The following is a 27,412-nucleotide window of genomic DNA, read 5'->3' on the forward strand; positions in this document are numbered from 1 at the left end:
CTACATCTGAGACCCCACAACACCTCTCCCGGGTGGGCTCGAACCTTCAAAATTTCGATTAACAGCTGAACGCGCTAATCATTGCGCCACGGAAGCCCAAAAATTAAATGTTCGTCAGGTATTGTGGAAAAACTCTGACATTTTACGTTACATCTGAGACCCTACAACACCTCTTCCGGTTGGGCTCGAACCACCATCCTTTCGGTTAACAGCCGAACGCGCTAACCATTGAGCCACGGAAGCCCAAAAATTAAACGCTCGTCAGGTATTGTGTAAAAACCTTGACTTTTTGCGTCACATCTGAGACCTGACAACACCGCTCCCGGATGGGCTCGAACAACCCACCTATTGGTTAACAGCCGAACGCGCTAACCATTGCGCCACGGAAAACCCAAAAATTAAATGTTCGTCAGGTATTGTGTAAAAACTCTGACATTTTACGTTACATCTGAGACCTCACAACACCATTCCCGGATGGGCTCGAACCACCAACCTATTGGTTAACAGCCGAACGCGCTAACCATTGAGCCACGGAAGCTCAGAAATTAAATGGTTGTCAGGTATTGTGGATAAGTTATGACTTATTACGTTACATCTGAGACCCTACAACACCTCTCTCGGTTGGGCTCGAACCACCAACCTTTCGGTTAACAGCTGAACGCGCTAACCATTGCGCCAAGGAAGCCCAAAAAATAAATGGTCGTCAGGTATTGTGGAAAAACTTTGTCTTTCTACGTTACATTTGAGATCCCACAACACCGCTCCCGGGTGGGCTCGAACCACCACCCTATTGGTTAAAAGCTGAACGCGCTAACCATTGCGCCACGGAAGTTAAAAAATTAAATGCTCGTCAGGTATTGTGTAAAAACCTTGACTTTTTACGTCACATCTGAGACCTCACAACACCGCTCCCGGGTGGGCTCGAACCACCAACCTATTGGTTAACAGCCGAAAGCGCTAACCATTGAGCCACGGAAGCTCAGAAATTAAATGGTTGTCAGGTATTGTGGATAAGTTATGACTTATTACGTTACATCTGAGACCCTACAACACCTCTCCCGGTTGGGCTCGAACCACCAACCTTTCGGTTAACAGCCGAACGCGCTAACCATTGCGCCAAGGAAGCCCGAAAAATAAATGTTCGTCAGGTATTGTGGAAAAACTCTGACATTTTACGTAACATCTGAGACGTCACAACACCGCTCCCGGATGGGCTCGAACCACCAACCTTTCGGTTAACAGCCGAACGCGCTAACCATTGCGCCACGGACGCCCAAAAAAAAATGGTCGTCAGGTATTGTGGAAAAACTTTGGCTTTTTACGTTACATTAGAGATCCCACAACACCGCTCCCGGGTGGGCTCGAACCACCAACCTTTCGGTTAACAGCCGAACGCGCTAACCATTGCGCAACGGAGGCCAAATATTAAATGGTCGTCAGGTATTGAGGTAAAACTTTGACTTTTTACTTCACATCTGAGACCTCACAACACCGCTCCCGGATGGGCTCGAACCACCAACCTATTGGTTAACAGCCGAACGCGCTAACCATTGAGCCACGGAAGCTCAGAAATTAAATGGTTGTCACGTATTGTGGAAAAGTTTTGACTTTTTACGCTACATCTGAGACCCCACAACACCTCTCCCGGGTGGGCTCGAACCTTCAAAATTTCGATTAACAGCTGAACGCGCTAATCATTGCGCCACGGAAGCCCAAAAATTAAATGTTCGTCAGGTATTGTGGCAAAACTTTGGCTTTCTACGTTACATTTGAGATCCCACACCACCGCTCCTGGGTGGGCTCGAACCACCAACCTATTGGTTAACAGCCGAACGCGCTAACCATTGAGCCACGGAAGCTCAGAAATTAAATGGTTGTCACGTATTGTGGATAAGTTTTGACTTTTTACGCTACATCTGAGACCCCACAACACCTCTTCGGGGTGCGCTTGAACCACCAGCCTTTCGATTAACAGTTGAACGCGCTAATAATTGCGCCACGGAAGCCCAAAAATTAAATGTTCGTCAGGTATTGTGGAAAAACTCTGACATTTTACGTTTCATCTGAGACCTCACAACACCGCTACCGGATGGGCTCGAACCACCAACCTATTGGTTAACAGCCGAACGCGCTAACCATTGCGCCACGGAAGCCCAAAATTTAAATGGTCGTCAGGTGTTGTGGAAAAAACCTTGACTTTTTACGTCACATCTGAGACGTCACAACACCGCTCCCAGATGGGCTCGAACCACACACCTATTGGTTAACAGCCGAACGCGCTAACCTTTGAGCCACGGAAGCTCAGAAATTAAATGGTTGTCAGGTATTGTAGATAAGTTATGACTTTTTACGTTACATCTGAGACCCTACAACACCTCTTCCGATTGGGCTCGAACCACCAACCTTTCGGTTAACAGCCGAACGCACTAACAATTGCGCCAAGAAGGCCCAAAAATTTAATGGTCGTCAGGTATTGTGGCAAAACTTTGGCTTTCTACGTTACATATGAGATCCCACACCACCGCTCCCGGGTGGGCTCGAACCACCAACCTATTGGTTAACAGCCGAACGCGCTAACCATTGAGCCACGGAAGCCCAAAAATTAAATGCTCGTCAGGTATTGTGTAAAAACCTTGACTTTTTGCGTCACATCTGAGACCTGACAACACCGCTCCCGGATGGGCTCGAACAACCCACCTATTGGTTAACAGCCGAACGCGCTAACCATTGCGCCACGGAAGCCCAAAAATTAAATGTTCGTCAGGTATTGTGGAAAAACTCTGACATTTTACGTTACATCTGACACCTCACAACACCACTCCCGGATGGGCTCGAACCACCAACCTATTGGTTAACAGCCGAACGCGCTAACCATTGAGCCACGGAAGCTCAGAAATTAAATGGTTGTCAGGTATTGTGGATAAGTTATGACTTATTACGTTACATCTGAGACCCTACAACACCTCTCTCGGTTGGGCTCGAACCACCAACCTTTCGGTTAACAGCCGAACGCGCTAACCATTGAGCCACGGAAGCCCAAAAATTAAATGCTCGTCAGGTATTGTGTAAAAACCTTGACTTTTTGCGTCACATCTGAGACCTGACAACACCGCTCCCGGATGGGCTCGAACAACCCACCTATTGGTTAACAGCCGAACGCGCTAACCATTGCGCCACGGAAGCCCAAAAATTTTATGTTCGTCAGGTATTGTGGAAAAACTCTGACATTTTACGTTACATCTGACACCTCACAACACCACTCCCGGATGGGCTCGAACCACCAACCTATTGGTTAACAGCCGAACGCGCTAACCATTGAGCCACGGAAGCTCAGAAATTAAATGGTTGTCAGGTATTGTGGATAAGTTATGACTTATTACGTTACATCTGAGACCCTACAACACCTCTCTCGGTTGGGCTCGAACCACCAACCTTCCGGTTAACAGCCGAACGCGCTAACCATTGCGCCAAGGAAGCCCAAAAAATAAATGGTCGTCAGGTATTGTGGAAAAACTTTGGCTTTCTACGTTACATTTGAGATCCCACAACACCGCTCCCGGGTGGGCTCGAACCACCAACCTATGGGTCAACAGCAGAACGCGCTAACCATTGCGCCACGGAAGCCCAAAAATTAAATGCTCGTCAGGTTTTGCGTAAAAACCTAGACTTTTTACGTCACTTCTGAGACCTCACAACACCGCTCCCGGATGAGCTCGAACCACCAACCTATTGGTTAACAGCCGAACGCGCTAACCATTGAGCCACGGAAGCTCAGAAATTAAATGATTGTCACGTATTGTGGACAAGTTTTGACTTTTTACGCTACATATGAGACCCCACAACACCTGTCCCGGGTGGGCTCGAACCTTCAACCTTTCGATTAACAGCTGAACGCGCTAATCATTGCGCCACGGAAGCCCAAAAATTAAATGGTCGTCAGGTATTGTGGAAAAACCTTGACTTTTTACGTCACATCTGAGACCTCACAACACCGCTCCCGGATGGGCTCGAACTACCAAACTATTGGTTAACAGCCGATTGCGCTAACCATTGAGCCACGGATGCTCAGAAATTAAATGGTCGTCAGGTATTGTGGAAAAACTTTGGCTTTCTACGTTACATTTGAGATCCCACAACACCGCTCCCGGGTGGGCTCGAACCACCAACCTATTGGCTAACAGCCGAACGCGCTAACCATTGAGCCACGAAAGCTCAGAAATTAAATGGTTGTCACGTATTGTGGAAAAGTTTTGACTTTTTACGGCACATCTGAGACCCCACAACACCTCTCTCGGGTGGGCTCGAACCACCAACCTTTCGATTAACAGCTGAACGCGCTAATTATTGCGCCACGGAAGCCCAAAAATTAAATGGTCGTCAGGTATTCTGGAAAAACTTTGGCTTTCTACGTTACATTCGTGATCCCACAACACCGCTCCCGGGTGGGCTTGAACCACCAACCTTTCGGTTACCAGCCGAACGCGCTAACCATTGCGCCACGGAAGCCCAAAAATTAAATGGTCGTCAGGTATTGTGGAAAAACTTTGGCTTTCTACGTTACATGTGAGATCCCACAACACCGCTCCCGGGTGGCCTCGAACCACCAACCTATTGGTTAACAGCCGAACGCGCTAACCATTGAGCCATGGAAGCCCAAAAATTAAATGGTCGTCAGGTATTGTGGAAAAACCTTGACTTTTTACGTAACATCTGAGACGTCACAACACCGCTCCCGGATGGGCTTGAACCATCAACCTTTCGGTTAACAGCCGAACGCGCTAACCATTGCGCCACGGAAGCCCAAAAACTAAATGGTCGTCAGGTATTGTGGAAAAACTTTGGCTTTCTACGTTACATTCGAGATCCCACAACACCGCTCCCGGGTGGGCTCGAACCACCAACCTATTGGCTAACAGCCGAACGCGCTAACCATTGAGCCACGAAAGCTCAGAAATTAAATGGTTGTCACGTATTGTGGAAAAGTTTTGACTTTTTACGCTACATCTGAGACCCCACAACACCTCTCTCGGGTGGGCTCGAACCACCAACCTTTCGATTAACAGCTGAACGCGCTAATTATTGCGCCACGGAAGCCCAAAAATTAAATGGTCGTCAGGTATTCTGGAAAAACTTTGGCTTTCTACGTTACATTCGTGATCCCACAACACCGCTCCCGGGTGGGCTTGAACCACCAACCTTTCGGTTACCAGCCGAACGCGCTAACCATTGCGCCACGGAAGCCCAAAAATTAAATGGTCGTCAGGTATTGTGGAAAAACTTTGGCTTTCTACGTTACATGTGAGATCCCACAACACCGCTCCCGGGTGGCCTCGAACCACCAACCTATTGGTTAACAGCCGAACGCGCTAACCATTGAGCCACGGAAGCCCAAAAATTAAATGGTCGTCAGGTATTGTGGAAAAACCTTGACTTTTTACGTAACATCTGAGACGTCACAACACCGCTCCCGGATGGGCTTGAACCACCAACCTTTGGGTTAACAGCCGAACGCGCTAACCATTGAGCCACGGAAGCTCAGAAATTAAATGGTTGTCAGGTATTGTGGAAAAACTTTGGCTTTCTACGTTACATTTGAGACCCCACAACCACCAACCTTTCGATTAACAGCTGAACGCGCTAACCATTGAGCCACGGAAGCTCAGAAATTAAATGGTCGTCAGGTATTGTGGAAAAACTTTGGCTTTCTACGTTACATTTGAGATCCCACAACACCGCTCCCGGGTGGGCTCGAACCACCAACCTATGGGTCAACAGCAGAACGCGCTAACCATTGCGCCACGGAAGCCCAAAAATTAAATGCTCGTCAGGTTTTGCGTAAAAACCTAGACTTTTTACGTCACTTCTGAGACCTCACAACACCGCTCCCGGATGAGCTCGAACCACCAACCTATTGGTTAACAGCCGAACGCGCTAACCATTGAGCCACGGAAGCTCAGAAATTAAATGATTGTCACGTATTGTGGACAAGTTTTGACTTTTTACGCTACATATGAGACCCCACAACACCTGTCCCGGGTGGGCTCGAACCTTCAACCTTTCGATTAACAGCTGAACGCGCTAATAATTGCGCCACGGAAGCCCAAAAATTAAATGGTCGTCAGGTATTGTGGAAAAACCTTGACTTTTTACGTCACATCTGAGACCTCACAACACCGCTCCCGGATGGGCTCGAACTACCAAACTATTGGTTAACAGCCGATTGCGCTAACCATTGAGCCACGGATGCTCAGATATTAAATGGTCGTCAGGTATTGTGGAAAAACTTTGGCTTTCTACGTTACATTTGAGATCCCACAACACCGCTCCCGGGTGGGCTCGAACCACCAACCTATTGGCTAACAGCCGAACGCGCTAACCATTGAGCCACGAAAGCTCAGAAATTAAATGGTTGTCACGTATTGTGGAAAAGTTTTGACTTTTTACGGCACATCTGAGACCCCACAACACCTCTCTCGGGTGGGCTCGAACCACCAACCTTTCGATTAACAGCTGAACGCGCTAATTATTGCGCCACGGAAGCCCAAAAATTAAATGGTCGTCAGGTATTCTGGAAAAACTTTGGCTTTCTACGTTACATTCGTGATCCCACAACACCGCTCCCGGGTGGGCTTGAACCACCAACCTTTCGGTTACCAGCCGAACGCGCTAACCATTGCGCCACGGAAGCCCAAAAATTAAATGGTCGTCAGGTATTGTGGAAAAACTTTGGCTTTCTACGTTACATGTGAGATCCCACAACACCGCTCCCGGGTGGCCTCGAACCACCAACCTATTGGTTAACAGCCGAACGCGCTAACCATTGAGCCATGGAAGCCCAAAAATTAAATGGTCGTCAGGTATTGTGGAAAAACCTTGACTTTTTACGTAACATCTGAGACGTCACAACACCGCTCCCGGATGGGCTTGAACCATCAACCTTTCGGTTAACAGCCGAACGCGCTAACCATTGCGCCACGGAAGCCCAAAAACTAAATGGTCGTCAGGTATTGTGGAAAAACTTTGGCTTTCTACGTTACATTCGAGATCCCACAACACCGCTCCCGGGTATGCTTGAAGCGCCAACCTATTGGCTAACAGCCGAACGCGCTAACCATTGAGCCACGGAAGCTCAGAAATTAAATGGTTGTCAGGTATTGTGGAAAAACTTTGGCTTTCTACGTTACATTTGAGACCCCACAACCACCAGCCTTTCGATTAACAGCTGAACGCGCTAACCATTGAGCCACGGAAGCTCAGAAATTAAATGGTCGTCAGGTATTGTGGAAAAACTTTGGCTTTCTACGTTACATTTGAGATCCCACAACACCGCTCCCGGGTGGGCTCGAACCACCAACCTATGGGTCAACAGCAGAACGCGCTAACCATTGCGCCACGGAAGCCCAAAAATTAAATGCTCGTCAGGTTTTGCGTAAAAACCTAGACTTTTTACGTCACATCTGAGACCTCACAACACCGCTCCCGGATGAGCTCGAACCACCAACCTATTGGTTAACAGCCGAACGCGCTAACCATTGAGCCACGGAAGCTCAGAAATTAAATGATTGTCACGTATTGTGGACAAGTTTTGACTTTTTACGCTACATATGAGACCCCACAACACCTCTCCCGGGTGGGCTCGAACCTTCAACCTTTCGATTAACAGCTGAACGCGCTAATCATTGCGCCACGGAAGCCCAAAAATTAAATGGTCGTCAGGTATTGTGGAAAAACCTTGACTTTTTACGTCACATCTGAGACCTCACAACACCGCTCCCGGATGGGCTCGAACTACCAAACTATTGGTTAACAGCCGATTGCGCTAACCATTGAGCCACGGATGCTCAGAAATTAAATGGTCGTCAGGTATTGTGGAAAAACTTTGGCTTTCTACGTTACATTTGAGATCCCACAACACCGCTCCCGGGTGGGCTCGAACCACCAACCTATTGGCTAACAGCCGAACGCGCTAACCATTGAGCCACGAAAGCTCAGAAATTAAATGGTTGTCACGTATTGTGGAAAAGTTTTGACTTTTTACGGCACATCTGAGACCCCACAACACCTCTCTCGGGTGGGCTCGAACCACCAACCTTTCGATTAACAGCTGAACGCGCTAATTATTGCGCCACGGAAGCCCAAAAATTAAATGGTCGTCAGGTATTCTGGAAAAACTTTGGCTTTCTACGTTACATTCGTGATCCCACAACACCGCTCCCGGGTGGGCTTGAACCACCAACCTTTCGGTTACCAGCCGAACGCGCTAACCATTGCGCCACGGAAGCCCAAAAATTAAATGGTCGTCAGGTATTGTGGAAAAACTTTGCCTTTCTACGTTACATGTGAGATCCCACAACACCGCTCCCGGGTGGCCTCGAACCACCAACCTATTGGTTAACAGCCGAACGCGCTAACCATTGAGCCATGGAAGCCCAAAAATTAAATGGTCGTCAGGTATTGTGGAAAAACCTTGACTTTTTACGTAACATCTGAGACGTCACAACACCGCTCCCGGATGGGCTTGAACCATCAACCTTTCGGTTAACAGCCGAACGCGCTAACCATTGCGCCACGGAAGCCCAAAAACTAAATGGTCGTCAGGTATTGTGGAAAAACTTTGGCTTTCTACGTTACATTCGAGATCCCACAACACCGCTCCCGGGTATGCTTGAAGCGCCAACCTATTGGCTAACAGCCGAACGCGCTAACCATTGAGCCACGGAAGCTCAGAAATTAAATGGTCGTCAGGTATTGTGGAAAAACTTTGGCTTTCTACGTTACATTTGAGATCCCACAACACCGCTCCCGGGTGGGCTCGAACCACCAACCTATGGGTCAACAGCAGAACGCGCTAACCATTGCGCCACGGAAGCCCAAAAATCAAATGCTCGTCAGGTTTTGCGTAAAAACCTAGACTTTTTACGTCACATCTGAGACCTCACAACACCGCTCCCGGATGAGCTCGAACCACCAACCTATTGGTTAACAGCCGAACGCGCTAACCATTGAGCCACGGAAGCTCAGAAATTAAATGATTGTCACGTATTGTGGATAAGTTTTGACTTTTTACGCTACATATGAGACCCCACAACACCTCTCCCGGGTGGGCTCGAACCTTCAACCTTTCGATTAACAGCTGAACGCGCTAATCATTGCGCCACGGAAGCCCAGAAATTAAATGGTCGTCAGGTATTGTGGAAAAACCTTGACTTTTTACGTCACATCTGAGACCTCACAACACCGCTCCCGGATGGGCTCGAACTACCAAACTATTGGTTAACAGCCGAACGCGCTAACCATTGAGCCACGGATGCTCAGAAATTAAATGGTCGTCAGGTATTGTGGAAAAACTTTGGCTTTCTACGTTACATTTGAGATCCCACAACACCGCTCCCGGGTGGGCTCGAACCACCAACCTATTGGCTAACAGCCGAACGCGCTAAACATTGAGCCACGGAAGCTCAGAAATTAAATCGTTGTCACGTATTGTGGAAAAGTTTTGACTTTTTACGCTACATCTGAGACCCCACAACACCTCTCCCGGGTGGGCTCGAACCACCAACCTTTCGATTAACAGAAGAACGCTCTAACCATTGCGCCCCGGAAGCCCAAAAATTAAATGGTCGTCAGGTATTGTGGAAAAACTTTGGCTTTCTACGTTACATTTGAGATCCCACAACACCGCTCCCGGGTGGGCTCGAACCACCAACCTATTGGCTAACAGCCGAACGCGCTAACCATTGAGCCACGAAAGCTCAGAAATTAAATGGTTGTCACGTATTGTGGAAAAGTTTTGACTTTTTACGCGACATCTGAGACCCCACAACACCTCTCTCGGGTGGGCTCGAACCACCAACCTTTCGATTAACAGCTGAACGCGCTAATTATTGCGCCACGGAAGCCCAAAAATTAAATGGTCGTCAGGTATTCTGGAAGCACTTTGGCTTTCTACGTTACATTCGTGATCCCACAACACCGCTCCCGGGTGGGCTTGAACCACCAACCTTTCGGTTAACAGCCGAACGCGCTAACCATTGCGCCACGGAAGCCCAAAAATTAAATGAACGTCAGGTATTGTGGAAAAACTTTGGCTTTCTACGTTACATGTGAGATCCCACAACACCGCTCCCGGGTGGCCTCGAACCACCAACCTATTGGTTAACAGCCGAACGCGCTAACCATTGAGCCACGGAAGCCCAAAAATTAAATGGTCGTCAGGTATTGTGGAAAAACCTTGACTTTTTACGTAACATCTGAGACGTCACAACACCGCTCCCGGATGGGCTTGAACCACCAACCTTTCGGTTAACAGCCGAACGCGCTAACCATTGCGCCACGGAAGCCCGAAAATAAAATGGTCGTCAGGTATTGTGGAAAAACTTTGGCTTTCTACGTTACATTCGAGATCCCACAACACCGCTCCCGGGTATGCTTGAAGCACCAACCTATTGGCTAACAGCCGAACGCGCTAACCATTGAGCCACGGAAGCTCAGAAATTAAATGGTTGTCAGGTATTGTGGAAAAACTTTGGCTTTCTACGTTACATTTGAGACCCCACAACCACCAACCTTTCGATTAACAGCTGAACGCGCTAACCATTGAGCCACGGAAGCTCAGAAATTAAATGGTCGTCAGGTGTTGTGGAAAAACTTTGGCTTTCTACGTTACATTTGAGATCCCACAACACCGCTCCCGGGTGGGCTCGAACCACCAACCTATGGGTCAACAGCAGAACGCGCTAACCATTGCGCCACGGAAGCCCAAAAATTAAATGCTCGTCAGGTTTTGCGTAAAAACCTTGACTTTTTACGTCACATCTGAGACCTCACAACACCGCTCCCGGATGGGCTCGAACTACCAAACTATTGGTTAACAACCGAACGCGCTAACCATTGAGCCACGGATGCTCAGAAATTAAATGCTCGTCAGGTTTTGCGTAAAAGCCTTGACTTTTTACGTCACATCTGAGACCTCACAACACCGCTCCCGGATGAGCTCGAACAACCAACCTATTGGTTAACAGCCGAACGCGCTAACCATTGCGCCACGGAAGCCCAAAAATTCAATGTTCGACAGGTATCGTGGAAAAACTCTGACATTTTATGTTACATTTGAGACGTCACAACACCGCTCCCGGGAGAGCTCAAACCACCAGTCTTTTGAATAGCAGCTGAACCTGCAAACCATTGCGCCACGGAAGCCCAAAAATTAAATGGTCGTCAGGTATTTTGGAAAAACCTTGACTTTTAACGTCACATCACCGCTCCCGGATGGGCTCGAACCACCAACCTATTGGTTAACAGCCGAACGCGCTAACCATTGCGCCACGGAAGCCCAAAAATTAAATGGTCGTCAGGTATTGTGGAAAAACTTTGGCTTTCTACGTTACATGTGAGATCCCACAACACCGCTCCCGGGTGGCCTCGAACCACCAACCTATTGGTTAACAGCCGAACGCGCTAACCATTGAGCCATGGAAGCCCAAAAATTAAATGGTCGTCAGGTATTGTGGAAAAACCTTGACTTTTTACGTAACATCTGAGACGTCACAACACCGCTCCCGGATGGGCTTGAACCATCAACCTTTCGGTTAACAGCCGAACGCGCTAACCATTGCGCCACGGAAGCCCAAAAACTAAATGGTCGTCAGGTATTGTGGAAAAACTTTGGCTTTCTACGTTACATTCGAGATCCCACAACACCGCTCCCGGGTGGGCTCGAACCACCAACCTATTGGCTAACAGCCGAACGCGCTAACCATTGAGCCACGAAAGCTCAGAAATTAAATGGTTGTCACGTATTGTGGAAAAGTTTTGACTTTTTACGCTACATCTGAGACCCCACAACACCTCTCTCGGGTGGGCTCGAACCACCAACCTTTCGATTAACAGCTGAACGCGCTAATTATTGCGCCACGGAAGCCCAAAAATTAAATGGTCGTCAGGTATTCTGGAAAAACTTTGGCTTTCTACGTTACATTCGTGATCCCACAACACCGCTCCCGGGTGGGCTTGAACCACCAACCTTTCGGTTACCAGCCGAACGCGCTAACCATTGCGCCACGGAAGCCCAAAAATTAAATGGTCGTCAGGTATTGTGGAAAAACTTTGGCTTTCTACGTTACATGTGAGATCCCACAACACCGCTCCCGGGTGGCCTCGAACCACCAACCTATTGGTTAACAGCCGAACGCGCTAACCATTGAGCCACGGAAGCCCAAAAATTAAATGGTCGTCAGGTATTGTGGAAAAACCTTGACTTTTTACGTAACATCTGAGACGTCACAACACCGCTCCCGGATGGGCTTGAACCACCAACCTTTGGGTTAACAGCCGAACGCGCTAACCATTGAGCCACGGAAGCTCAGAAATTAAATGGTTGTCAGGTATTGTGGAAAAACTTTGGCTTTCTACGTTACATTTGAGACCCCACAACCACCAACCTTTCGATTAACAGCTGAACGCGCTAACCATTGAGCCACGGAAGCTCAGAAATTAAATGGTCGTCAGGTATTGTGGAAAAACTTTGGCTTTCTACGTTACATTTGAGATCCCACAACACCGCTCCCGGGTGGGCTCGAACCACCAACCTATGGGTCAACAGCAGAACGCGCTAACCATTGCGCCACGGAAGCCCAAAAATTAAATGCTCGTCAGGTTTTGCGTAAAAACCTAGACTTTTTACGTCACTTCTGAGACCTCACAACACCGCTCCCGGATGAGCTCGAACCACCAACCTATTGGTTAACAGCCGAACGCGCTAACCATTGAGCCACGGAAGCTCAGAAATTAAATGATTGTCACGTATTGTGGACAAGTTTTGACTTTTTACGCTACATATGAGACCCCACAACACCTGTCCCGGGTGGGCTCGAACCTTCAACCTTTCGATTAACAGCTGAACGCGCTAATCATTGCGCCACGGAAGCCCAAAAATTAAATGGTCGTCAGGTATTGTGGAAAAACCTTGACTTTTTACGTCACATCTGAGACCTCACAACACCGCTCCCGGATGGGCTCGAACTACCAAACTATTGGTTAACAGCCGATTGCGCTAACCATTGAGCCACGGATGCTCAGAAATTAAATGGTCGTCAGGTATTGTGGAAAAACTTTGGCTTTCTACGTTACATTTGAGATCCCACAACACCGCTCCCGGGTGGGCTCGAACCACCAACCTATTGGCTAACAGCCGAACGCGCTAACCATTGAGCCACGAAAGCTCAGAAATTAAATGGTTGTCACGTATTGTGGAAAAGTTTTGACTTTTTACGGCACATCTGAGACCCCACAACACCTCTCTCGGGTGGGCTCGAACCACCAACCTTTCGATTAACAGCTGAACGCGCTAATTATTGCGCCACGGAAGCCCAAAAATTAAATGGTCGTCAGGTATTCTGGAAAAACTTTGGCTTTCTACGTTACATTCGTGATCCCACAACACCGCTCCCGGGTGGGCTTGAACCACCAACCTTTCGGTTACCAGCCGAACGCGCTAACCATTGCGCCACGGAAGCCCAAAAATTAAATGGTCGTCAGGTATTGTGGAAAAACTTTGGCTTTCTACGTTACATGTGAGATCCCACAACACCGCTCCCGGGTGGCCTCGAACCACCAACCTATTGGTTAACAGCCGAACGCGCTAACCATTGAGCCATGGAAGCCCAAAAATTAAATGGTCGTCAGGTATTGTGGAAAAACCTTGACTTTTTACGTAACATCTGAGACGTCACAACACCGCTCCCGGATGGGCTTGAACCATCAACCTTTCGGTTAACAGCCGAACGCGCTAACCATTGCGCCACGGAAGCCCAAAAACTAAATGGTCGTCAGGTATTGTGGAAAAACTTTGGCTTTCTACGTTACATTCGAGATCCCACAACACCGCTCCCGGGTATGCTTGAAGCGCCAACCTATTGGCTAACAGCCGAACGCGCTAACCATTGAGCCACGGAAGCTCAGAAATTAAATGGTTGTCAGGTATTGTGGAAAAACTTTGGCTTTCTACGTTACATTTGAGACCCCACAACCACCAGCCTTTCGATTAACAGCTGAACGCGCTAACCATTGAGCCACGGAAGCTCAGAAATTAAATGGTCGTCAGGTATTGTGGAAAAACTTTGGCTTTCTACGTTACATTTGAGATCCCACAACACCGCTCCCGGGTGGGCTCGAACCACCAACCTATGGGTCAACAGCAGAACGCGCTAACCATTGCGCCACGGAAGCCCAAAAATTAAATGCTCGTCAGGTTTTGCGTAAAAACCTAGACTTTTTACGTCACATCTGAGACCTCACAACACCGCTCCCGGATGAGCTCGAACCACCAACCTATTGGTTAACAGCCGAACGCGCTAACCATTGAGCCACGGAAGCTCAGAAATTAAATGATTGTCACGTATTGTGGACAAGTTTTGACTTTTTACGCTACATATGAGACCCCACAACACCTCTCCCGGGTGGGCTCGAACCTTCAACCTTTCGATTAACAGCTGAACGCGCTAATCATTGCGCCACGGAAGCCCAAAAATTAAATGGTCGTCAGGTATTGTGGAAAAACCTTGACTTTTTACGTCACATCTGAGACCTCACAACACCGCTCCCGGATGGGCTCGAACTACCAAACTATTGGTTAACAGCCGATTGCGCTAACCATTGAGCCACGGATGCTCAGAAATTAAATGGTCGTCAGGTATTGTGGAAAAACTTTGGCTTTCTACGTTACATTTGAGATCCCACAACACCGCTCCCGGGTGGGCTCGAACCACCAACCTATTGGCTAACAGCCGAACGCGCTAACCATTGAGCCACGAAAGCTCAGAAATTAAATGGTTGTCACGTATTGTGGAAAAGTTTTGACTTTTTACGGCACATCTGAGACCCCACAACACCTCTCTCGGGTGGGCTCGAACCACCAACCTTTCGATTAACAGCTGAACGCGCTAATTATTGCGCCACGGAAGCCCAAAAATTAAATGGTCGTCAGGTATTCTGGAAAAACTTTGGCTTTCTACGTTACATTCGTGATCCCACAACACCGCTCCCGGGTGGGCTTGAACCACCAACCTTTCGGTTACCAGCCGAACGCGCTAACCATTGCGCCACGGAAGCCCAAAAATTAAATGGTCGTCAGGTATTGTGGAAAAACTTTGCCTTTCTACGTTACATGTGAGATCCCACAACACCGCTCCCGGGTGGCCTCGAACCACCAACCTATTGGTTAACAGCCGAACGCGCTAACCATTGAGCCATGGAAGCCCAAAAATTAAATGGTCGTCAGGTATTGTGGAAAAACCTTGACTTTTTACGTAACATCTGAGACGTCACAACACCGCTCCCGGATGGGCTTGAACCATCAACCTTTCGGTTAACAGCCGAACGCGCTAACCATTGCGCCACGGAAGCCCAAAAACTAAATGGTCGTCAGGTATTGTGGAAAAACTTTGGCTTTCTACGTTACATTCGAGATCCCACAACACCGCTCCCGGGTATGCTTGAAGCGCCAACCTATTGGCTAACAGCCGAACGCGCTAACCATTGAGCCACGGAAGCTCAGAAATTAAATGGTCGTCAGGTATTGTGGAAAAACTTTGGCTTTCTACGTTACATTTGAGATCCCACAACACCGCTCCCGGGTGGGCTCGAACCACCAACCTATGGGTCAACAGCAGAACGCGCTAACCATTGCGCCACGGAAGCCCAAAAATCAAATGCTCGTCAGGTTTTGCGTAAAAACCTAGACTTTTTACGTCACATCTGAGACCTCACAACACCGCTCCCGGATGAGCTCGAACCACCAACCTATTGGTTAACAGCCGAACGCGCTAACCATTGAGCCACGGAAGCTCAGAAATTAAATGATTGTCACGTATTGTGGATAAGTTTTGACTTTTTACGCTACATATGAGACCCCACAACACCTCTCCCGGGTGGGCTCGAACCTTCAACCTTTCGATTAACAGCTGAACGCGCTAATCATTGCGCCACGGAAGCCCAAAAATTAAATGGTCGTCAGGTATTGTGGAAAAACCTTGACTTTTTACGTCACATCTGAGACCTCACAACACCGCTCCCGGATGGGCTCGAACTACCAAACTATTGGTTAACAGCCGAACGCGCTAACCATTGAGCCACGGATGCTCAGAAATTAAATGGTCGTCAGGTATTGTGGAAAAACTTTGGCTTTCTACGTTACATTTGAGATCCCACAACACCGCTCCCGGGTGGGCTCGAACCACCAACCTATTGGCTAACAGCCGAACGCGCTAAACATTGAGCCACGGAAGCTCAGAAATTAAATCGTTGTCACGTATTGTGGAAAAGTTTTGACTTTTTACGCTACATCTGAGACCCCACAACACCTCTCCCGGGTGGGCTCGAACCACCAACCTTTCGATTAACAGAAGAACGCTCTAACCATTGCGCCCCGGAAGCCCAAAAATTAAATGGTCGTCAGGTATTGTGGAAAAACTTTGGCTTTCTACGTTACATTTGAGATCCCACAACACCGCTCCCGGGTGGGCTCGAACCACCAACCTATTGGCTAACAGCCGAACGCGCTAACCATTGAGCCACGAAAGCTCAGAAATTAAATGGTTGTCACGTATTGTGGAAAAGTTTTGACTTTTTACGCGACATCTGAGACCCCACAACACCTCTCTCGGGTGGGCTCGAACCACCAACCTTTCGATTAACAGCTGAACGCGCTAATTATTGCGCCACGGAAGCCCAAAAATTAAATGGTCGTCAGGTATTCTGGAAGCACTTTGGCTTTCTACGTTACATTCGTGATCCCACAACACCGCTCCCGGGTGGGCTTGAACCACCAACCTTTCGGTTAACAGCCGAACGCGCTAACCATTGCGCCACGGAAGCCCAAAAATTAAATGAACGTCAGGTATTGTGGAAAAACTTTGGCTTTCTACGTTACATGTGAGATCCCACAACACCGCTCCCGGGTGGCCTCGAACCACCAACCTATTGGTTAACAGCCGAACGCGCTAACCATTGAGCCACGGAAGCCCAAAAATTAAATGGTCGTCAGGTATTGTGGAAAAACCTTGACTTTTTACGTAACATCTGAGACGTCACAACACCGCTCCCGGATGGGCTTGAACCACCAACCTTTCGGTTAACAGCCGAACGCGCTAACCATTGCGCCACGGAAGCCCGAAAATAAAATGGTCGTCAGGTATTGTGGAAAAACTTTGGCTTTCTACGTTACATTCGAGATCCCACAACACCGCTCCCGGGTATGCTTGAAGCACCAACCTATTGGCTAACAGCCGAACGCGCTAACCATTGAGCCACGGAAGCTCAGAAATTAAATGGTTGTCAGGTATTGTGGAAAAACTTTGGCTTTCTACGTTACATTTGAGACCCCACAACCACCAACCTTTCGATTAACAGCTGAACGCGCTAACCATTGAGCCACGGAAGCTCAGAAATTAAATGGTCGTCAGGTGTTGTGGAAAAACTTTGGCTTTCTACGTTACATTTGAGATCCCACAACACCGCTCCCGGGTGGGCTCGAACCACCAACCTATGGGTCAACAGCAGAACGCGCTAACCATTGCGCCACGGAAGCCCAAAAATTAAATGCTCGTCAGGTTTTGCGTAAAAACCTTGACTTTTTACGTCACATCTGAGACCTCACAACACCGCTCCCGGATGGGCTCGAACTACCAAACTATTGGTTAACAACCGAACGCGCTAACCATTGAGCCACGGATGCTCAGAAATTAAATGCTCGTCAGGTTTTGCGTAAAAGCCTTGACTTTTTACGTCACATCTGAGACCTCACAACACCGCTCCCGGATGAGCTCGAACAACCAACCTATTGGTTAACAGCCGAACGCGCTAACCATTGCGCCACGGAAGCCCAAAAATTCAATGTTCGACAGGTATCGTGGAAAAACTCTGACATTTTATGTTACATTTGAGACGTCACAACACCGCTCCCGGGAGAGCTCAAACCACCAGTCTTTTGAATAGCAGCTGAACCTGCTAACCATTGCGCCACGGAAGCCCAAAAATTAAATGGTCGTCAGGTATTTTGGAAAAACCTTGACTTTTAACGTCACATCACCGCTCCCGGATGGGCTCGAACCACCAACCTATTGGTTAACAGCCGAACGCGCTAACCATTGAGCCACGGAAGCCCAAAGTTAAATGCTCGTCAGGTATTGTGTAAACACCTAAATAAAATATTCTAATTGAAATATACCACGCATTATTTAATTCGGTGCTATCTTATGGAATACAATTCTGGGGCAACACAACAAAAGCTAATCAAAACAGGATACATATCCTACAAAAAAGGGCAATTAGATCAATATATAACTTATCATTTAGAGACCATACCCAAGAGTACTTTACTAGGACAAAAATTCTAAACATACAAGTATATTTTGGAAAAACCTTGACTTTTAACGTCACATCTGAGACGTCACAATACCGCTCCCGGATGGGCTTGAACCACCAACCTATTGGTTAACAGCCGAACGCGCTAACCATTGAGCCACGGAAGCCCAAAGTTAAATGCTCGTCAGGTATTGTGTAAAAACCTTGACTTTTTACGTCACATCTGAGACCTCACAACACCGCTCCCGGATGGGCTCGAACCACCAACCTATTGGTTAACAGCCGAACGCGCTAACCATTGCGCCACGGAAGCCCAGAATTTAAATGGTCGTCAGGTGTTGTGGAAAAAACCTTGACTTTTTACATCACATCTGAGACGTCACAACACCGCTCCCGGATGGGCTCGAACCACACACCTATTAGTTAACAGCCGAACGCGCTAACCTTTGAGCCACGGAAGCTCAGAAATTAAATGGTCGTCACGTATTGTGGAAAAACTTTGGCTTTCTACGTTACATTTGAGATCCCACAACACCGCTCCCGGGTGGGCTCGAACCACCAACCTATTGGTTAACAGCCGAACGCGTTAACCATTGCGCCACGGAAGCCCAAAAATTAAATGGTCGTCAGGTATTGTGGAAAAACTTTGGCTTTCTACGTTACGTTTGAGATCCCACAACGCCGCTCCCGGGTGGGCTCGAACCACTAACTTATTTGTTAACTGCTGAACGCGCTAACCATTGCGCCACGGAAGCTAAAAATTAAATGCTCGTCAGGTATTGTGTAAAAACCTTGACTTTTTACGTCACATCTGAGACCTCACAACACCGCTCCCGGATGGGCTCGAACCACCAACCTATTGGTTAACAGCCGAACGCGCTAACCATTGCGCCACGGAAGCCCAAAAATTAAATGTTCGTCAGGTATTGTGGAAAAACTCTGACATTTTACGTTACATTTGAGATCCCACAACACCGCTCCCGGGTGGGCTCGAACCACCAACCCATTGGTTAACAGCCGAACGCGCCACGGAAGCCCAAAAATTAAATGCTTGTCAGGTATTGTGGAAAAACCTTGACTTTTTACGTCACATCTGAGACCTCACAACACCGCTCCCGGATGGGCTCGAACCACCAACCTATTGGTTAACAGCCGAACGCGCTAACCATTGAGCCACGGAAGCTCAGAGATTAAATGGTTGTCAGGTGTTGTGGATAAGTTATGACTTATTACGTTACGTCTGAGACCCTACAACACCTCTCTCGGTTGGTCTCGAACCACCAACCTTTCGGTTAACAGCCGAACGCGCTAACCATTGCGCCAAGGAAGCCCAAAAAATAAATGGTCGTCAGGTATTGTGGCAAAACTTTGGCTTTCTACGTTACATTTGAGATCCCACACCACCGTTCCCGGGTGGGCTCGAACCACCAACCTATTGGTTAACAGCCGAACGCGCTAACCATTGGGCCACGGAATCTCAGAAATTAAATGGTTGTCACGTATTGTGGATAAGTTTTGACTTTTTACGCTACATCTGAGACCCCACAACACCTCTTCCGGGTGGGCTTGAACCACCAGCCTTTCGATTAACAGTTGAACGCGCTAATAATTGCGCCAAGGAAGCCCAAAAATTAAATGTTCGTCAGGTATTGTGGAAAAACTCTGACATTTTACGTTAAATCTGAGACCTCACAACACCGCTCCCGGATGGGCTCGAACAACCAACCTATTGGTTAACAGCCGAACGCGCTAACCATTGCGCCACGGAAGCCCAAAAATTAAATGTTCGTCAGGTATTGTGGAAAAACTCTGACATTTTACGTTACATCTAAGACCTCACAACACCGCTCCCGGATGGGCTCGAACCACCAACCTATTGGTTAACAGCCGAACGCGCTAACCATTGAGCCACGGAAGCTCAGAGACTAAATGGTTGTCAGGTATTGTGGATAAGTTATGACTTATTACGTTACATCTGAGACCCTTCAACACCTCTCACGGTTGGGCTCGAACCACCAACCATTCGGTTAACAGCCGAACGCGCTAACCATTGCGCCATGGAAGCCCAAAAATTAAATGTTCGTCAGGTATTGTGGAAAAACCTTGACTTTTTACGTCACTTCTGAGACCTCACAACACCGCTCCCGGATGGGCTCGAACCACCAACCTATTGGTTAACAGCCGAACGCGCTAACCATTGAGCCACGGAAGCTCAGAAATTAAATGGTCGTCACGTATTGTGGAAAAACTTTGGCTTTCTACGTTACATTTGAGATCCCACAACACCGCTCCCGGGTGGGCTCGAACCACCAACCTATTGGTTAACAGCCGAACGCGTTAACCATTGCGCCACGGAAGCCCAAAAATTAAATGGTCGTCAGGTATTGTGGAAAAACTTTGGCTTTCTACGTTACGTTTGAGATCCCACAACGCCGCTCCCGGGTGGGCTCGAACCACTAACTTATTTGTTAACTGCTGAACGCGCTAACCATTGCGCCACGGAAGCTAAAAATTAAATGCTCGTCAGGTATTGTGTAAAAACCTTGACTTTTTACGCTACATCTGAGACCCCACAACACCTCTCCCGGGTGGGCTCGTACCACCAACCTCTCGATTAACAGCTGAACGCGCTAACCATTGCGCCACGGAAGCCCAAAAATTCAATGTTCGTCAGGTATTGTGGAAAAATTTTGGCTTTCTACGTTACATTTGAGATCACACAACACCGCTCCCGGGTGGGCTCGAACCACCAACCTCTCGATTAACAGCTGAACGCGCTAACCATTGCGCCACGGAAGCCCAAAAATTAAATGGTCGTCAGGTATTGTGGAAAAATTTTGGCTTTCTACGTTACATTTGAGATCACACAACACCGCTCCCGGGTGGGCTCGAACCACCAACCTATTGGTTAACAGCCGAACGCGCTAACCATTGCGCCAAGGAAGCCCAAAATTTAAATGCCCGTCAGGTATTGTGTAAAAACCTTGACTTTTTACGCTACATCTGAGACCCCACAACACCTCTCTCGGGTGGGCACGAACCTTCAACCTTTCGATTAACAGCTGAACGCGCTAATCATTGCGCCACGGAAGCCCAAAAATTAAATGGTCGTCAGGTATTGTGGAAAAACATTGGCTTTCTACGTTACGTTTGAGATCCCACAACACCGCGCCCGGGTGGGCTCGAACCACCAACCTAATGGTTAACAGCCGAACGCCCTAACCATTGCGCCACGGAAGCCCAAAAATTAAATGATCGTCAGGTATTGTGGAAAAACTTTGGCTTTCTACGTTACATTTGAGATCCCACAACGCCGCTCCCGGGTGGGCTCGAACCACCAACCTTTCGGTTAACAGCCGAACGCGCTAACCATTGCGCCATGGAAGCCCAAAAATTAAATGTTCGTCAGGTATTGTGGAAAAACCTTGACTTTTTACGTCACATCTGAGACCTCACAACACCGCTCCCGGATGGGCTCGAACCACCAACCTATTGGTTAACAGCCGAACGCGCTAACCATTGAGCCACGGAAGCTCAGAAATTAAATGGTCGTCACGTATTGTGGAAAAACTTTGGCTTTCTACGTTACATTTGAGATCCCACAACACCGCTCCCGGGTGGGCTCGAACCACCAACCTATTGGTTAACAGCCGAACGCGCCACGGAAGCCCAAAAATTAAATGCTCGTCAGGTATTGTGGAAAAACCTTGACTTTTTACGTCACATCTGAGACCTCACAACACCGCTCCCGGATGGGCTCGAACCACCAACCTATTGGTTAACAGCCGAACGCGCTAACCATTGCGCCAAGGAAGCCCAAAATTTAAATGCCCGTCAGGTATTGTGTAAAAACCTTGACTTTTTACGTCACATCTGAGACCTCACAACACCGCTCCCGGATGGGCTCGAACCACCAACCTATTGGTTAACAGCCGAACGCGCTAAACATTGCGCCACGGAAGCCCAAAAGTTAAATGCTCGTCAGGTATTGTGTAAAAACCTTGACTTTTTACGTCACATCTGAGACCTCACAACACCGCTCCCGGATGGGCTCGAACCACCAACCTATTGGTTAACAGCCGAACGCGCTAAACATTGCGCCACGGAAGCCCAAATGTTAAATGCTCGTCAGGTATTGTGTAAAAGCCTTGACTTTTTACGTCACATCTGAGACCTCACAACACCGCTCCCGGATGGGCTCGAACCACCAACCTATTGGTTAACAGCCGAACGCGCTAACCATTGCGCCACGGAAGCCCATAAGTTAAATGATCGTCAGGTATTGTGTAAAAACCTTGATTTTTTACGTCAAATCTGAAACCTCACAACAGCGCTCCCGGATGGGGTCGAACCACCAACCTATTGGTTAGCAGCCGAACGCGCTAACCATTGCGCCACGGAAGCCCAAAAATTAAATGGTCGTCATTTATTGTGGAAAAACTTTGGCTTTCTACGTTACATTTGAGATCACACAACACCGCTCCCGGATGGGCTCGAACCACCAACCTATTGGTTAACAGCCAAACGCGCCAACCATTGAGCCACGGAAGCCCAAAAATTAAATGGTCGTCAGGTATTGTGGAAAAACTTTGGCTTTCTACGTCACATCTGAGACCTCACAACACCGCTCCCGGATGGGCTCGAACCACCAACCTATTGGTTAACAGCCGAACGCGCTAACCATTGAGCCACGGAAGCTCAGAGACTAAATGGTTGTCAGGTATTGTGGATAAGTTATGACTTATTACGTTACATCTGAGACCCTTCAACACCTCTCACGGTTGGGCTCGAACCACCAACCATTCGGTTAACAGCCGAACGCGCTAACCATTGCGCCATGGAAGCCCAAAAATTAAATGTTCGTCAGGTATTGTGGAAAAACCTTGACTTTTTACGTCACTTCTGAGACCTCACAACACCGCTCCCGGATGGGCTCGAACCACCAACCTATTGGTTAACAGCCGAACGCTCTAACCATTGAGCCACGGAAGCTCAGAAATTAAATGGTCGTCACGTATTGTGGAAAAACTTTGGCTTTCTACGTTACATTTGAGATCCCACAACACCGCTCCCGGGTGGGCTCGAACCACCAACCTATTGGTTAACAGCCGAACGCGTTAACCATTGCGCCACGGAAGCCCAAAAATTAAATGGTCGTCAGGTATTGTGGAAAAACTTTGGCTTTCTACGTTACGTTTGAGATCCCACAACGCCGCTCCCGGGTGGGCTCGAACCACTAACTTATTTGTTAACTGCTGAACGCGCTAACCATTGCGCCACGGAAGCTAAAAATTAAATGCTCGTCAGGTATTGTGTAAAAACCTTGACTTTTTACGCTACATCTGAGACCCCACAACACCTCTCCCGGGTGGGCTCGTACCACCAACCTCTCGATTAACAGCTGAACGCGCTAACCATTGCGCCACGGAAGCCCAAAAATTCAATGTTCGTCAGGTATTGTGGAAAAATTTTGGCTTTCTACGTTACATTTGAGATCACACAACACCGCTCCCGGGTGGGCTCGAACCACCAACCTCTCGATTAACAGCTGAACGCGCTAACCATTGCGCCACGGAAGCCCAAAAATTAAATGGTCGTCAGGTATTGTGGAAAAATTTTGGCTTTCTACGTTACATTTGAGATCACACAACACCGCTCCCGGGTGGGCTCGAACCACCAACCTATTGGTTAACAGCCGAACGCGCTAACCATTGCGCCAAGGAAGCCCAAAATTTAAATGCCCGTCAGGTATTGTGTAAAAACCTTGACTTTTTACGCTACATCTGAGACCCCACAACACCTCTCTCGGGTGGGCACGAACCTTCAACCTTTCGATTAACAGCTGAACGCGCTAATCATTGCGCCACGGAGGCCCAAAAATTAAATGGTCGTCAGGTATTGTGGAAAAACATTGGCTTTCTACGTTACGTTTGAGATCCCACAACACCGCGCCCGGGTGGGCTCGAACCACCAACCTAATGGTTAACAGCCGAACGCCCTAACCATTGCGCCACGGAAGCCCAAAAATTAAATGATCGTCAGGTATTGTGGAAAAACTTTGGCTTTCTACGTTACATTTGAGATCCCACAACGCCGCTCCCGGGTGGGCTCGAACCACCAACCTTTCGGTTAACAGCCGAACGCGCTAACCATTGCGCCATGAAAGCCCAAAAATTAAATGTTCGTCAGGTATTGTGGAAAAACCTTGACTTTTTACGTCACATCTGAGACCTCACAACACCGCTCCCGGATGGGCTCGAACCACCAACCTATTGGTTAACAGCCGAACGCGCTAACCATTGAGCCACGGAAGCTCAGAAATTAAATGGTCGTCACGTATTGTGGAAAAACTTTGGCTTTCTACGTTACATTTGAGATCCCACAACACCGCTCCCGGGTGGGCTCGAACCACCAACCTATTGGTTAACAGCCGAACGCGCCACGGAAGCCCAAAAATTAAATGCTCGTCAGGTATTGTGGAAAAACCTTGACTTTTTACGTCACATCTGAGACCTCACAACACCGCTCCCGGATGGGCTCGAACCACCAACCTATTGGTTAACAGCCGAACGCGCTAACCATTGCGCCAAGGAAGCCCAAAATTTAAATGCCCGTCAGGTATTGTGTAAAAACCTTGACTTTTTACGTCACATCTGAGACCTCACAACACCGCTCCCGGATGGGCTCGAACCACCAACCTATTGGTTAACAGCCGAACGCGCTAAACATTGCGCCACGGAAGCCCAAAAGTTAAATGCTCGTCAGGTATTGTGTAAAAACCTTGACTTTTTACGTCACATCTGAGACCTCACAACACCGCTCCCGGATGGGCTCGAACCACCAACCTATTGGTTAACAGCCGAACGCGCTAAACATTGCGCCACGGAAGCCCAAATGTTAAATGCTCGTCAGGTATTGTGTAAAAGCCTTGACTTTTTACGTCACATCTGAGACCTCACAACACCGCTCCCGGATGGGCTCGAACCACCAACCTATTGGTTAACAGCCGAACGCGCTAACCATTGCGCCACGGAAGCCCATAAGTTAAATGCTCGTCAGGTATTGTGTAAAAACCTTGATTTTTTACGTCAAATCTGAAACCTCACAACAGCGCTCCCGGATGGGGTCGAACCACCAACCTATTGGTTAGCAGCCGAACGCGCTAACCATTGCGCCACGGAAGCCCAAAAATTAAATGGTCGTCATTTATTGTGGAAAAACTTTGGCTTTCTACGTTACATTTGAGATCACACAACACCGCTCCCGGATGGGCTCGAACCACCAACCTATTGGTTAACAGCCAAACGCGCCAACCATTGAGCCACGGAAGCCCAAAAATTAAATGGTCGTCAGGTATTGTGGAAAAACTTTGGCTTTCTACGTCACATCTGAGACCTCACAACACCGCTCCCGGATGAGCTCGAACCACCAACCTATTGGTTAACAGCCGAACGCGCTAACCATTGAGCCACGGAAGCTCAGAAATTAAATGATTGTCACGTATTGTGGATAAGTTTTGACTTTTTACGCTACATATGAGACCCCACAACACCTCTCCCGGGTGGGCTCGAACCTTGAACCTTTCGATTAACAGCTGAACGCGCTAATCATTGCGCCACGGAAGCCCAAAAGTTAAATGTTCGTCAGGTATTGTGAAAAACTCAGACATTTTACGTTACATCTGAGACCTCACAACACCGCATCCCGGATGGGCTCGAACCACAAACCTATTGGTTAACAGCCGAACGCGCTAATCATTGAGCCACGGAAGCCCAGAAATTAAATGGTTGTCACGTATTGTGGAAAAGTTTTGACTTTTTACGCTACATCTGAGACCCCACAACACCTCTCCCGGGTGGGCTCGTACCACCAACCTCTCGATTAACAGCTGAACGCGCTAACCATTGCGCCACGGAAGCCCAAAAATTCAATGTTCGACAGGTATTGTGGAAAAACTCTGACATTTTATGTTACATTTGAGACGTCACAACACCGCTCCCGGGAGAGCTCAAACCACCAGTCTTTTGAATAGCAGCTGAACGCGCTAACCATTGCGCCACGGAAGCCCAAAAATTAAATGGTCGTCAGGTATTGTGGAAAAACTTTGGCTTTCTACGTTACATTTGAGATCACACAACACCGCTCCCGGGTGGGCTCGAACCACCAACCTATTGGTTAACAGCCGAGCGCGCTAACCATTGCGCCACGGAAGCCCAAAAGTTACATGCTCGTCAGGTATTATGTAAAAACCTTGACTTTTTACGTCACATCTGAGACCTCACAACACCGCTCCCGGATGGGGTCGAACCACCAACCTATTGGTTAACAGCCGAACGCGCTAACCATTGCGCCACGGAAGCCCAAAAATTAAATGGTCGTCATTTATTGTGCAAAAACTTTGGCTTTCTACGTTACATTTCATATCCCACAACACCGCTCCCGGGTGGGCTCGAACCACCAACCTATTGGTTAACAGCCGAACGCGCTAACCATTGAGCCACGGAAGCTCAGAAATTAAATGGTTGTCAGGTAATGTGGAAAACCTTGACTTTTAACGTCACATCTGAGACCTCACAACACCGCTCCCGGATGGGCTCGAACCACCAACCTATTGGTTAACAGCCGAACGTGCTAACCATTGCGCCACGGAAGCCCAAAAATTAAATGGTCGTCAGGTATTGTGGAAAAATTTTGGCTTTCTACGTTACATTTGAGATCACACAACACCGCTCCCGGGTGGGCTCGAACCACCAACCTATTGGTTAACAGCCGAACGCGCTAACCATTGCGCAAAGGAAGCCCAAAATTTAAATGCTCGTCAGGTATTGTGTAAAAACCTTGACTTTTTACGTCACATCTGAGACCTCACAACACCTCTCCCGGGTGGGCTCGAACCTTCAACCTTTCGATTAACAGCTGAACGCGCTAATCATTGCGCCACGGAAGCCCAAAAATTAAATCGTCAGGTATTGTGGAAAAACTTTGGCTTTCTACGTTACATTTGAGACCTCACAACACCTCTCCCGGGTGGGCTCGAACCTTCAACCTTTCG

At 48.1% G+C, this 27,412-nt stretch overlaps 9 non-coding genes across 9 annotated transcripts; all 9 read right to left on the minus strand.

Moving 5' to 3' along the window:
- Positions 1-4,433: 4,433 nt before the first annotated feature.
- TRNAT-GGU (transfer RNA threonine (anticodon GGU)) lies at positions 4,434-4,506 on the minus strand. The gene has a single exon. It is a non-coding gene; the product is annotated as a tRNA-Thr (tRNA).
- Positions 4,507-5,168: 662 nt separating this feature from the next.
- TRNAT-GGU (transfer RNA threonine (anticodon GGU)) lies at positions 5,169-5,241 on the minus strand. Its single transcript has one exon. It is a non-coding gene; the product is annotated as a tRNA-Thr (tRNA).
- Positions 5,242-6,615: 1,374 nt separating this feature from the next.
- On the minus strand, positions 6,616-6,688 carry TRNAT-GGU (transfer RNA threonine (anticodon GGU)). Its single transcript has one exon. It is a non-coding gene; the product is annotated as a tRNA-Thr (tRNA).
- Positions 6,689-8,209: 1,521 nt separating this feature from the next.
- TRNAT-GGU (transfer RNA threonine (anticodon GGU)) lies at positions 8,210-8,282 on the minus strand. The gene has a single exon. It is a non-coding gene; the product is annotated as a tRNA-Thr (tRNA).
- A 3,712-nt stretch (positions 8,283-11,994) lies between these two features.
- TRNAT-GGU (transfer RNA threonine (anticodon GGU)) lies at positions 11,995-12,067 on the minus strand. The gene has a single exon. It is a non-coding gene; the product is annotated as a tRNA-Thr (tRNA).
- Positions 12,068-13,441: 1,374 nt separating this feature from the next.
- On the minus strand, positions 13,442-13,514 carry TRNAT-GGU (transfer RNA threonine (anticodon GGU)). The gene has a single exon. It is a non-coding gene; the product is annotated as a tRNA-Thr (tRNA).
- Positions 13,515-15,035: 1,521 nt separating this feature from the next.
- TRNAT-GGU (transfer RNA threonine (anticodon GGU)) lies at positions 15,036-15,108 on the minus strand. The gene has a single exon. It is a non-coding gene; the product is annotated as a tRNA-Thr (tRNA).
- A 7,583-nt stretch (positions 15,109-22,691) lies between these two features.
- On the minus strand, positions 22,692-22,764 carry TRNAS-GCU (transfer RNA serine (anticodon GCU)). Its single transcript has one exon. It is a non-coding gene; the product is annotated as a tRNA-Ser (tRNA).
- Positions 22,765-25,471: 2,707 nt separating this feature from the next.
- Positions 25,472-25,544, minus strand: TRNAS-GCU (transfer RNA serine (anticodon GCU)). The gene has a single exon. It is a non-coding gene; the product is annotated as a tRNA-Ser (tRNA).
- Between the last annotated feature and the right edge of the window lie 1,868 nt (positions 25,545-27,412).

Source organism: Phalangium opilio, unplaced genomic scaffold (genome assembly GCF_054372755.1).
Source record: "Phalangium opilio isolate 3A_F unplaced genomic scaffold, DU_Popi_V2 ptg000087l_1, whole genome shotgun sequence".
Lineage (NCBI taxonomy): Eukaryota > Metazoa > Arthropoda > Arachnida > Opiliones > Phalangiidae > Phalangium > Phalangium opilio.